General features: G+C 41.1%; 1 long non-coding RNA gene across 7 annotated transcripts; it reads left to right on the plus strand.

Moving 5' to 3' along the window:
• Positions 1-813: 813 nt before the first annotated feature.
• On the plus strand, positions 814-6,293 carry LOC127311689 (uncharacterized). Of its 7 annotated transcripts, none has more exons than XR_007857799.2 (7): positions 814-1,676; positions 1,751-1,960; positions 2,173-2,296; positions 2,430-3,172; positions 3,300-4,288; positions 4,370-4,857; positions 5,082-6,293. It is a non-coding gene; the product is annotated as an uncharacterized lncRNA (long non-coding RNA). The 7 variants fall into 7 exon arrangements; XR_007857802.2 differs by having other exon boundaries at positions 3,300-3,457; positions 3,932-4,288; positions 4,370-6,293; XR_007857808.2 differs by having other exon boundaries at positions 2,430-2,629; positions 3,076-3,172; positions 4,370-6,293.
• The last annotated feature ends 6,114 nt before the right edge of the window (positions 6,294-12,407 follow it).

Here is a 12,407-nt window from a genome sequence, read left to right on the forward strand (position 1 = left end):
TGCACAAAAAACAATTTCTCACTAGCCGCAAGCATCTTCTCTTCTTGTGCTAGATTCTAGTAGTCTGCATCGCTGGAAGAGAGCTTCATGAGAGAGCTTCTTCAGACATACCACGCGTGCAACATCCAACCACCGCGTTCTTTCAGCAATCTCAACATCGCCCTCAATAACAAAGTCATCAAATTCATCACCCGCAGTGTCCAATCTATCAAACATGGAGTCAATACCTCCCTTGATTGTACTTGTGCATACAGAGGCTTCATCAAACTCACTAGTTGGGGAGGAACCTGGGGTTTAGGAAGCTTCCCATCTCAATACTTTCCTCCCCGGTGGCGGTCTTTTGGTCCGAGTGATCATCCGCCATGGACGGGACACATTCCCAAAACCGTAGTCCTCGTTCTGTAGGTTACATGTACCAGTCTTGAAGACTAAACCATGTCCTTCAAGCGGGGCAGGAGCTGGTCAAATACACTAGTGAGGGTTGGTTGAAGGAGAGGGTTGGTTGAAGGAGAACTGGAGTCGGGATCTGATCGGAGCTCGGGGTAGACTAGGACTCGCCGCCAGATCGCCTTGGGGGGGGGGGGGGGGAAAAACCCTAAGGGGTACAATTCTCGTAATCAGTGGCATATTGCTTTTGTATCTAATTAATACATAACATGTGGGTTCTGATGATTTATGGGTATAGTACCTATATGGAATTATGGATTATACATACATTAAGTAACACTAAAATGGAACTATCTACGGGAAATTGAGTTGGGAGCCCGGTAGTTAGTTTGGCTTAATATCTGTTAAATGGGCCAACATATTTCTCCTATAAATGTCCCTAGACTACCCAGCCATCTAGGGGGTCTGAGAGGGGCAAAACAATCTGGTCCGTCCGTTTCACCATCTCTAATCCCACTTTTCACCACAGCCATCCGATCGATGAATATTTTTCTCACTTATTCAGCTTCCCTCTGAGTCGATGATGCGTGGGACCAGCTAGGTGCGGGGGCCGACGGTTGGAGACTGCGATGCTGCTCGTTTCGCGTCACCTTTCTTCGCGTCCACATGCGGTGAAACCCTAGATCGAGAAAAGCAGCCAATCCCCCATCCTACAGCCCCGCGCTTATCTCCTCTCAACCCACGGTGAAAACCAGATCGAGTCGTCGCGCGTCCTGCCGGCGGCCGCGCGGCTCGTGGATGATGGGATTTGAGGCACTCTCCCCTGCGCGTTCGTGGGTTGGAGGAGGTGCGGCCGGAGCGCGCACGGAGGTTGGCGGCGGCGACGCCCACTCCTCTCCTCGTCCCCATCTTCTCCTCTTCCTCCGCCCTCGAGGTCGTCTTTCGGCGGAGCGATGGCAGGGAGCACAAGGGCGGCGACGGCTGTTGGATGCTCGTATGTGAGGCGCGGGAGCAGAATACGTGGCGGGTCGTGGGCACGATGGTGGGCTGGCGGCGGTGCTAGGCGCGGCGGATGGAGCGTCGGCTGCGGTGCATCAGCCTGGCGCGGCGGCGGATGGAGCGTCGGCTGCGGTGCAGCAGCCTCGCAGGCGGCTGGAGAAGCGCCTCTACCCTCACCACGGCCTCCCCAACCCAGGAGCATATGGCGGAACCAGTCGGTGCCGGAGCGGCCGACCCTGACCGGTGAGGAGAGCGGCCTACCCTGACCGACGAGGATCAAGGGCACGCAGGTCTGCCTTCTCTCTCTGTCTCTTCCTCTCTATCTATCTCTCAGCTCTCACTCTTGTTTCTCTCATTTTTCTAGCTGCACCTCTCCCCCACTGAGGCGCCACGCTAGGCGGTGGAGAGGAGGTGGGTAGAGGCACGCGAGCTGGGGTTGCCGCGACCAGGAACGTGTGCCCGCGTCCGTGGCTCGACCCTCGTCGTTGACCCCCACGTTCTTCTCCCAGTCATGGAGCAGCACTACACGTTGGATGCAACCTCGTGCACTCGCTTGAGGACGAGCTTGGCCAAGGTGAGCGTCTCCCAATCTTTTTTCCCCATCTGCTCCTGATCTCTCCTAGGATTTTCCATGTCTGTTGGTTCACTACCCACGTCCCTGTTCTTGCTTGTCTAAGTTCGATTTGTTCATACCTTCAGGTCATGCGTGTGAGATGTTTGATGAAATTCCTGCTCACCCATTTAATATCTGCTTTTTTTTTGCTAATGTTTGGGTGTGGCCTGCAGATTATTCTCACCACCGACAGCAACAACACGATTAGCATCTGAATATTTCCTAATGGCTATGGCCCAGCAGCTGCACCTCCCTCTACTTCTCATTTTCAACTTGAATCAAATATCAGTGAACGAGGTAAGGCGCTGTCCGAACTCTACATAAAGAATAACTACTCCTTCTCATCCATGATGTATACAGATTTCATAACTTTTCTTGTTGTTCTTTGTTTCTATGGATCATTCACTGGTGGTGTGCTTCGATCTACAAGAGGAAGGACATGGTGGTGTCCTTCGATCTGCAAGAGGAAGGATATGGTGGGAATTGCAGGCCCGCAGTCTCCTGTGATCATCCTCCATTTGTCATTTTTTTGCTATTGTACTGAAATTTTAATATTGTAGTCCTCAGGTTTCCATTAGTTCGGAAACTTAAATTATTTGATGTGTACAAGGCAGTGCTACAGAAAAGAAGGTAATTTCCTCAGCCTTCCTGGATCTAACGATGTCCCTTGGTGCTCTACTCGTGGTAGCTTGAACTTACCGATGTTATTAATATTACTCTTATGGGCTTTAATTACCAGTTGCAATGTGTTCAATTTGCCAGCCTTTTTTGTATATAGCCAGCCTAGCGCTTTGATTGCGTTGGCAAGAGACTGGTCGAAAAATTCTAGAACACATCACAAGAATTGTTACTATGCAGTTTCATGATTTCTGTGGAGTGCCATTATTCCATTTTGTTTCCATGTCATTAGTGTGTTCACTGTGTATTTTTTATAGATGCCTTCCTCATATTTGTCCACATATTTAGGGATGCTGGCTCATATACTTTAAATACTTTTGTCCTATCTTATGTTGTTTCCGTTGTTAATGTATACACACTTCTTAAGTTTAAGCTAATGCTCCTGCTCTATGGTTTAGCAGGCAAGGCGAGTTATGATGATACTGTGAGATGGAATTGAAAGTGAGCAGACATACAGTGTGGTACTCTAGCCATAAAGTTTGATGGAAAATTAAGGTGAGTACAAACAAGCTTTTACACTGGGTTGTATTGCTTTGTTTTGTTCTCTACAGTTTCCTGTGTAGATTAATCTTTGCAATGGCAAAGCTTTACCATTTGTGTTGGTGGCTAATGGACATCTCAGGGTAAATGGCAGTGAGGGCGGATCAAGGCTTCTTACTGGCCGTGACATAATGATCTTATGGGATCCCCTTTGCAAGGTGCTACACTTGAGGTAAAATGGCTTTTGTTGGCGGTGATGCAGTCAGTGTGACATGAACCTGAACATTATTCAAAATGAAGGTATGTCACGAACCTGAACCTGAACATACTTGACAAAATTATGTGCATATTTAAGTCTGAAACTTGTATCTCTGTGTACCTTTGTTCATGAAAGTGGGATCAGCAAAACAGACTATGTGCTTTTATTGCTCTTGTTCTTTTGGTGCGATTGGAATGTAAGATCTCAGTTTAGCTTATCTGAAATCTGGAGCATTCCCTTCTCTTTTAGTCGTCATGGTGCCTTAGGATAAGCGATAGAGTTAAATTTAATAACTTAATGTTATAGCCTCTTCAGTTTTTCCTTGGTAAACTTGATAGTTTAAATTGTAAATCTATTCTCTTTCTTACATACCTGTCCTCCATATGGTAAGATTGGGCAATCCCATGGTGCCTCCTTGACAGTAGATTCATTTTTATTGCTTACAGTATTATATGATACGTTGCCAAGTAATTGGCTGCTTTAAGTTTAACCTTTCTATACTGGGCTGTTTTCAGGAGGAGGTAAAGTGTTTCATGCCGTTGTCTAAAATTACAGATGTCTTGTTTGTCCCTGCTGTTAAGCCTTTGCCGAGCGGTCTTCTTCCTCATGGTCACAGGGCTGCGCAGCAGGGCGGTGCTTGCCGCCTCGCGTTGTCATTATTTGAAGCATGATAGTTGTCATTCTTTGAATGTTGCTGACTCCTACCGATTGAGGCAAACTGTTGATTTTATAGAGTGCTCGCTGTTGTCTGGCATCATGCTCGGCTTGCAACGCTCCCGTCGGGACAGGCTACTGGAGTGGTGTTCATGACCGCTGGTGCAGCTTGGGGAGAGATGCCCGCATTGATGTACAACAATTTTCCTGAAGATATGGTGAGCTTCTCTCATCCTTCTCCCCTTATGTATGGTTTCTCTCTCTGTGTTGCCATAAGCTATGGTTGAATGGTTTTGTAGTCATATCCCTGTTCTCGCTTGACTGAAGTATTGGTCATCCACTGACCAAGCGGCGAGGAGGAGCTCCACCGTGAAGGAGACAGTAGACTGGCAATGCCTCATTGCTACAACAGTGGTATCATTTCGATGCGTTTAACCTTGGTGTCAGGATCATAAAGGAGGCAAGTTCACCTCACAGCCCCCATTCTAGGCCATCAGCATCATTTTTATCCTTAATTTCTTTTGTAAGATCATAATCTTTTGGGTTGCTAGACACTCAACTTTTCAGCATTTCAGTCGTCTGTATGACATGAGCTCACGAAAAAGCTGTGGTTGTAGTATGGTTTCACGCTTGACGGTTTTAGTGCCCATTGTTGCAGGTTTAATTTTGTGTAGTATTTTTTTTTTCTTTTGCTACAGCTTGTTAATAACTCTATTTTTGTAATTCTTTGTATGGTTGCAGCTCAAGATGGTGATTGTATACCACAAACCTGTATGGATAATGTGAGGTCAGTTTCATTTCAAAGCTTGCAAATTTCAGAATTTCACAGGATAATTTTTTTTCAATATAGTGCATTTCTAAGAAAGAAAGAAAGAAAGAAAGAAAGAAAGAAAGAATAGACACATTTTAAAATGTGGTGCTAACTCTTGAGGAATGTGTACTTGGTTTGATGATATAGCCGAGGTTGCTTATCTAGAGAGAATACCATCTAAAAAGTGTTTCATGTTTCAGATAAGTTGCCTTGTTGGAAGTCAGTAAGCATCTTTGGTACTGCTTAAGGGCAGCTGGATAAGTTCTACATAAGGCTATAGTGCAATTCATCTTTTGTACTGAATGTTTGATAAGTTTTGAGTGTTGTTTTTTGATTTTTTCGAGTATGGCATGTTCATGTGGATGTTTCTTGGTATCCTTTTGCTAGGTATTATTCCTGAGAGAGAGAGTACTGGGAGGCATTAGCGATATTATCATGTTATCTCTATTTTAATGTTATCTCTATTTTAATGTTGCTTCCTAGATGAAAGTAACTACCAAGGTGTTTGATTATTTTTTATGATGCTAATATGGTGGGATGGTTAAGGTTAATTGGTAAATACATTCAATTATGTGTATAGATTTGTCTTCATGTTTGTGTTTGTGGCCAAAAAAATGTCTTTCATACACAACTGAATGTCGTAACCATTGTTCTTATGTGTGTGTTTCAGATGGGGTTATGGTAGTAACAAAACCTATCTCATAAGCTTTGCATTTCTTATAATTTCTTCCATACAACACTTTTTCTTCCGGTATATGGTATTAGTTACGGTAAGGAATACATATTACCATGTTTGCCTCAGCAGCTTATTCTATCTTCTGATAGCGTTCAAAATGATCATGTGATTTAGCTAGCTGTTCTGCAAGATTTGATTGTTCAGATTTCGTCAAAAAGTTCAGTAAACAAAAATAAACTGATTTTCTTCCCTGGCAATTTCTTCCAAGAATCTCTCATTCGTTAATTAGCAGATAGTAAGTTTTCAGAGCAACACTTGAAGTTGAGGTCCCCACTCGATTTAGCTTCAGCATGATTGAGATTGTAATATACTTACAGCTTTACTGTAGTTTGAGAAGTTATTTGAAATGTGATTCTCATGATCGCTGAAGCATGTAGTTTCCTTCTTGATATGGACAAGGTTAAAATAGTCAAAATGGCAATGGACTGTGAGTATATAGTTGCGTTATCTACTTTTTCCTAGATTATAACTTGCTCTGTCTTGTGCATGTTTCTACCATGCTGCATTAGGATTTTGCCGAATTATCTTGCCCAGATATGGACATATTAGTTTTGGTGCACCATGGTTTGTTAGCTGAGCCAACCTTGGCCGTATTTTTTTTCTCACAGTTAAATGTGTGTATTTATTCTCAACTTAAATCAAATAGGACCAGTTTATATTTCTGTTTCATCTTATATTAGTATGTAGTTCCGAACTTTAGATGAAGAAAAGGATTAAGCCGTGACCTATGGAATGTTCCAATTTATCCGGAAAACCTTCTCATAATTCAGTATTGCTTGCAAAAGGGAAAACTGATAAAAATTGCATGCTACAAAACTTTGTCTATAAGCTTAAAATTTATGGACAGTTCTGAGAATACGGCTAATTAGGCAAGGTAACCATACTGTTGCATACTCTCTTGGCTGGAAAGGATTGAAAATATTAATAGAACTATTACAATTACGAGCACTCATTTCAAATTTTTGGTCAGTATAAACAATACGGCCCGCATGATATCTTTGGGTTGTGGTAGGCTTTCTTGGCGAATTCTTTAGCTTAATTGTTGTGTGATTGTTATAGTTTTCAATAGCAACTGTATCACGTATTCCATATGCCATTGTGAGCCCTCTTTTCTGTTTGACTATTTACTTCTAACTAATTGATATATTTGATTTGTATCTTCTACTAGGAAATGCAATTCTGTACTCCCTCCATCACAGTTTACACGGCGTACTTGAGAAAACGTTGGGACCTATATACTCGTTGATTGGTTGTTAATTCGTTTCAGCTGAACGTGAAAGTAGGGGCATTTGTTAGGCCCATTAAACACACCACGCCTAATTTTGTGTAATTAAAGCATTTGATGCTCCTCCCATCCAGAAATCAAGCTGTTTCCTTCCATGCATTGGTGGAGACCGATTCCACACCTCTGCATGCAACTCTATTCACAAATGCATGGGATTTTTTCTCAGTGTTCACACAGCGGAAAGAAACGGAAGGGGAGGAAATTGTAAACTGTGATGGAGGGAGTAGTTTTTAGCATTTAAGACCCAGCATATCACTTACATGTGCAGTTATGTCATCCCAATTCCCCATTTTCTTTGCTTAATATATATGTTCAGATCATGCTCCAGTCTTTGTTACAAAAATATGTTTGATTGTTACATGCTAGATCAATATGGTCTGGCCGTAGCGAGGTATCATAGTTGTTTTATCTCCCTTTCTCGATCCTCCATTTCTGGATACACCATTTTGAAGTGTCCTGAGATATTGTGATGCCTTCACAATCTAAGAATGATATTTTTTTGTAGTTAAAGCAGAAACACAACAGAGTAGATAATGAGGTAGCTGAATGAAAAATAACAGGCTTGGTGTTAACTACAGTATTTGTGACTTCAGATTGGCAGATATAGCTAAATCTACTTTTTGCCCATGAGTTCGGTTTATTCTATTGTCATTCTATTTTAATAGCATTTGTCCATGCTTTTACATTTTGCTTTGTACAGCCATATCTTCATGATGGGCTCGGCTGCAGGGGCTAGGTGAGAGCTCATCAGTATATGTTAGTAATGCTCACTACCTCGGCGTCCGCTGGTACTTGGTGTGCCTTCCATACATCATCAAGCTAGCGAGATGGGCTCACCGCCTTGATAGCATCAAGCTAATGTGATGCCCTTATTATCTGCCTATATGCTTTTGCTGGATGTGTCTTCTCTGCTGCGGCATTGACCTGCTGTGGTAGCTATGTAGATAGCGCTATGTAAAAGTTATTTTGTGTAAGCGCAGTACATCCTCTGGCTGATTGGGAGGCTTGCAAGACCATCCTTCATCCAGACCCTATGTTGAGAATACGGGCTTAGCTTTATATGCTCTTTATCTACTTCTATGCATGACACGAACTATTGCCCATGAATACTTTGTGTTGATACACTTTCCGTCTGTTCCTCCTTTGCAGCTTGGCCTTACACCGATTTGTTGTTAGAACTTAGCACCTCTAGGGTGCACAATTAAGGGGGATATATAGTAGTTTTCAGTGTTCTGAAGAGTTATGAGATACACTTATGTGGTTGTTTCGCCATCGAAACTATAACCCATAAGTTAAAGTGGATTATCATATGCATGTCATCCCAGTAACCACTCAAGCTCATTAATCCACACCAAGCATATAATATTGTAAGAGATCTTTCATGGACTTACAACATGCTTTCGACTAATTTTGGTGACCTGTGAGTCCCACTCTACGTTACATTCCAGTTATGTGTTGGTTGGTCAGTTGAACCGATACGGTGTAACCTACTACCAGTTCAAAATAGCTGTTAGAAAGATACAGCTTCTCCAGCAATTGCCGATCCATGAAATGGCCTAATTAAAAAACGTTCAGAACTATTTATTTAACATGTCTTCCACGTCATTGTGAATGTTACATATAAGGTCATGACATATGACAACCTAATTACACGATTTGTCTAAACATAGATAAAAACTACAGCTAATAGGGAATATCGAACATCAATTCATCCTATCTTACCACACTTACAAGAAACGTCATAGTTTTACTCTGAAGCAAGTATGGAAGTTAATGTTTTTTGAGCGATAATTCGGAGATTAATTAATGATATATTATTGATAAGGCCAAATTGTGTCACCTGTGTTTCTATAAACATTGGATAACTCTTACCTTATCTTTCACATGTCAACAACTTTTAATATGATTTCAGTATTTGTGCAAAATGGCTCGTGGGAACCATTTGAATTCAGCATATCTTTCACATGTCAACCAATGTATTATTGGTGTTTTTTCTTTCATATATAGTATACTCCTACATCAAAGGTGGTGTTGAAAAAAAGATGGCAATCCTAATTTACGAAGGAAACTTAGGCGTTTTCTAGGGTGCCATTTAAGAAGCATCAACATCCCTAAGAATAAAACTTATGGCTTAAAAAGTGTCACGCTTTAGCCATTTGCGCCAGTGCAACCCCACCAGCAACACACCATTTAGGTGTTGCGCGGGCGGTATCTTGGCCAACAACAATCTGTACATTTTAATCTGCAAAGCCATTACCTTACTTTAATCTGCAAAGTGTATACTTTGTTTTCTAATGGTATTGATGCCTTTCTAGCGGATCGCATGATCATAATTTCTGAAATACATTTCTTTAAGATTTCATACAATTTCTCAAAATATTTCGTGTTAGGATTCTGAAATAACAACATATTGTCTTAGGGTTCTAAAATATTTAATCTGTTTTGTCGTCTATTAAGTGTTAGGTAAATCTTGGAGCGAGCAGGGAATGGCTGTGGCTGAATGGCGTGGATGGCCGCGACAGAGTACTTGGTCAGCAGATTAGATGGGCTAGAGGGAATGGAGGGAGGTGTAGCACATCAAGGTGGAGGGGTCTGGAGTTAGGTTAAGAGGAAGTGACTGGGTTGCTAACGCAAATCGTGATGGGGGTGGGCAGTGTTAGCAGAGATTAGTGGTGGAAATTGTTTACCTAGGGAAAACATTTGTAATATTTTCTGGTTCCCGTGGTATTGGTTAAGGGGCTCAAAAACTCGAACCAATCCTTTTCAAATATAAGGTATATTCTTGTCTACATACTTCTGAGTAAAATGTCATCCACATATACTCCATGTTTCTGGCACTCACCCGCACAAATACTGCCCAAATAAGCAATTTGGGAATTGATCTTATGTTGAAGAGGAAAAAACCATATGTTCGTAGGTATTGTCATGTATCCAATATTTTCCTCTCAAATAAAATGTATCAAATATATCTGTATCCAAATATTTTTGTATTTACATGATTTATTAATTTAATATATTAAGTGTCGATGATTAAGTCATATGTGCTTTTTAAGTATTAGCAAACTTTCGGTGACATCATGCCACATGTCCAAAATAGAAACCAGAAGGCCAAAGTCGTGTCTCCATTTCACGAATTGCGCCAGTGGCACAACGGGTTAATCCAGTAGGATTACAACAATGTGTATTGCTCAACCTTATTTAACTTTTCAAAGGCGATACGATGCCTTGAATCCTACCTATTGTTTATATCGTTAATATACAACTTATTTGATACTTGATACCACACTTAATCTTCTTTTGAAAAGTACTTCCATTGTATGTAATATTTTTCATAAGGCCTGCAACTTGTTTGGTTCAAATATTTTTCATTAGTGGAACAAGATTCAAGAGAACCACCAATGTGTCTTTCACCGTGTTTTTCCTAAGAGTAATATTAGTACATCATAAAAGTGGAAGCACACACATAACCCAATATCAAATATGTTTTCAAAATTGACACTTTTAACCGTAAACATTGTGGTATCAATTTTTTTGTCTTAAAGTAGATACATTCTTCTTTGAATTATTAATTGTACTTTTATGATTCTTTTATAATGCTACCTCTTTGGGTACAATAACCATAATTTGGTGGTGGAGTTTATATAGAAGCATAAAAACTGGCAAAAATAGTGTGAAATCGTACTAAATTGTCATATCTTGATGTAGCACCTTGATGGAATGGTGTGTCAGCAAGATACTTAAGTAGTTAAATTCCAGGCTAATTCTTAATACTCCCTCCGTTCCTTTTTATAATGCCTATAGATTTTTGGCATTTGTTTCAGAATATAAGGTTGTAGCTTGATTTTTTTTTCAATTACCCCCTCTACCGGTCAGCTCCCACACGACATGCATGAAAAAAAATCCATACAAAAAGGAAACAATTAAATGAGATTCCTAATGCATGACCCCAACGATTTCTTATATTTAGGAAGCATTATTTTTCTTTCCTTAATAGTAGAACTTGGTTGCACGTATATGAAGAGTCAACCAGAGAGATTTGTGGGATTTGTTATGTTAATTTAGGAAGTACTAAAATAAGCTAAAACTTACGATTTCAGTTCTAACTTGATTCCGCCATTTGCGCGATAGCGCAACAGGTCATCTAGTGGTTTTGCAGCTTTGAATGACAGAACGATTCGGCACGAGCCAAACGTGAGATTGGAGGGCTTTGTCCTACAAGCCGGCCTTTGCCACTAGATGCAGATGAAGGTCAGGTAGCAGCAGCTCTTTGCCGATGCAATTAAGTGCTAGCTAAAGCATCGTCAGAATTAGCTCAGCCTTTCTACAAGTTGTTAATGATGGAGGCTACATATGCTCACCCGTTTCTACAAGACGCAGTTAAGTTGCAATTTTGCATCTTTACTTTACTCTGCCTACGTATGCTATGTACAGCCCTCCGGGCTCTTTCCTCCCCCCTTTCTCTAGCTAAAATTTCTTGTAGATTAATTTTTCCTTAAGTATATAACCCCTTCTCCTCTCAATGTTTGTATTCAGTCCGGACACTTTCTAATGTTGTTCTCCCCTGTTACATTTATTTGCAGATACGGTCGCCAAAGTTATCTTTGTAGTTCTGGTATATTGGTTCAGGGAATTCCGAGAGACTGGTTTTTGGATTGCATTTTTTTTTCCGTTCGTGTGTTCTGCCAGGGACGATTTCCAATGGCTGCAGGCTCAGGTTTGTTCATTTGTAATGTCATATGTTATCCAATTATCCAACTATGCGAGCCTATGGTTGCTAAATTTTTTTTGGTTACACGGCAATCATTTATTGCACATCCTGAAAGTGCAACGGCGGCATTGGCATCGAAACTCCATCGAAGACTCGGGGCAGATTCATCACCAACCACATTAGCTCTGAATTTTGTAACGATTTACATCACTCGTTACCCCGACTAGTGTCAGATCTCTCCCTTTACGAAAGGGTTTATTTTGATTACTAAATTACATTCTTTTTATGTTCAGTTCCGCATTTTTCCCTTATCATATTGTGACGGGGATAAATTTAGAAATAAAAATTATTTAGGTGAGTGCATCACGTGTACCTTTTAATCTGTTTGCCTCATAAGTCCCCAGTTTGAATTATACGAGTTTGTTTATCCATTTTGAATTTATAGATATATTTTTGCAAAATTCCTATTTTTTTTCCGATAAAGGGAATATATTAATATAAAAAAGATACTAATTACACCCAGCCTCTTCAACAACGCACCACCCTAATGGCACTACGGATGCACACAGCCAAAAAAGGAAAAGAAAACTAAGAAACAAAAGCCCCGCTACAGCATCTCGGGCCTAACAACAGCAGTACATCCACCGCCAAGACGACACCTGAATTACAGACTCTCCAAAAAACGACGCCTCCAAGAAGGAAACAGTGCTCAAACACTATCGTCGCCCGATCAAAGATCTTAGGTTTTCACCCTGAAGATAGTCCCCGCTCTCAAAACAATGCCTCCACCAAGGCCA

Source organism: Lolium perenne, chromosome 1 (assembly GCF_019359855.2).
Source record: "Lolium perenne isolate Kyuss_39 chromosome 1, Kyuss_2.0, whole genome shotgun sequence".
In the NCBI taxonomy this organism is placed as follows: Eukaryota; Viridiplantae; Streptophyta; class Magnoliopsida; order Poales; family Poaceae; genus Lolium; species Lolium perenne.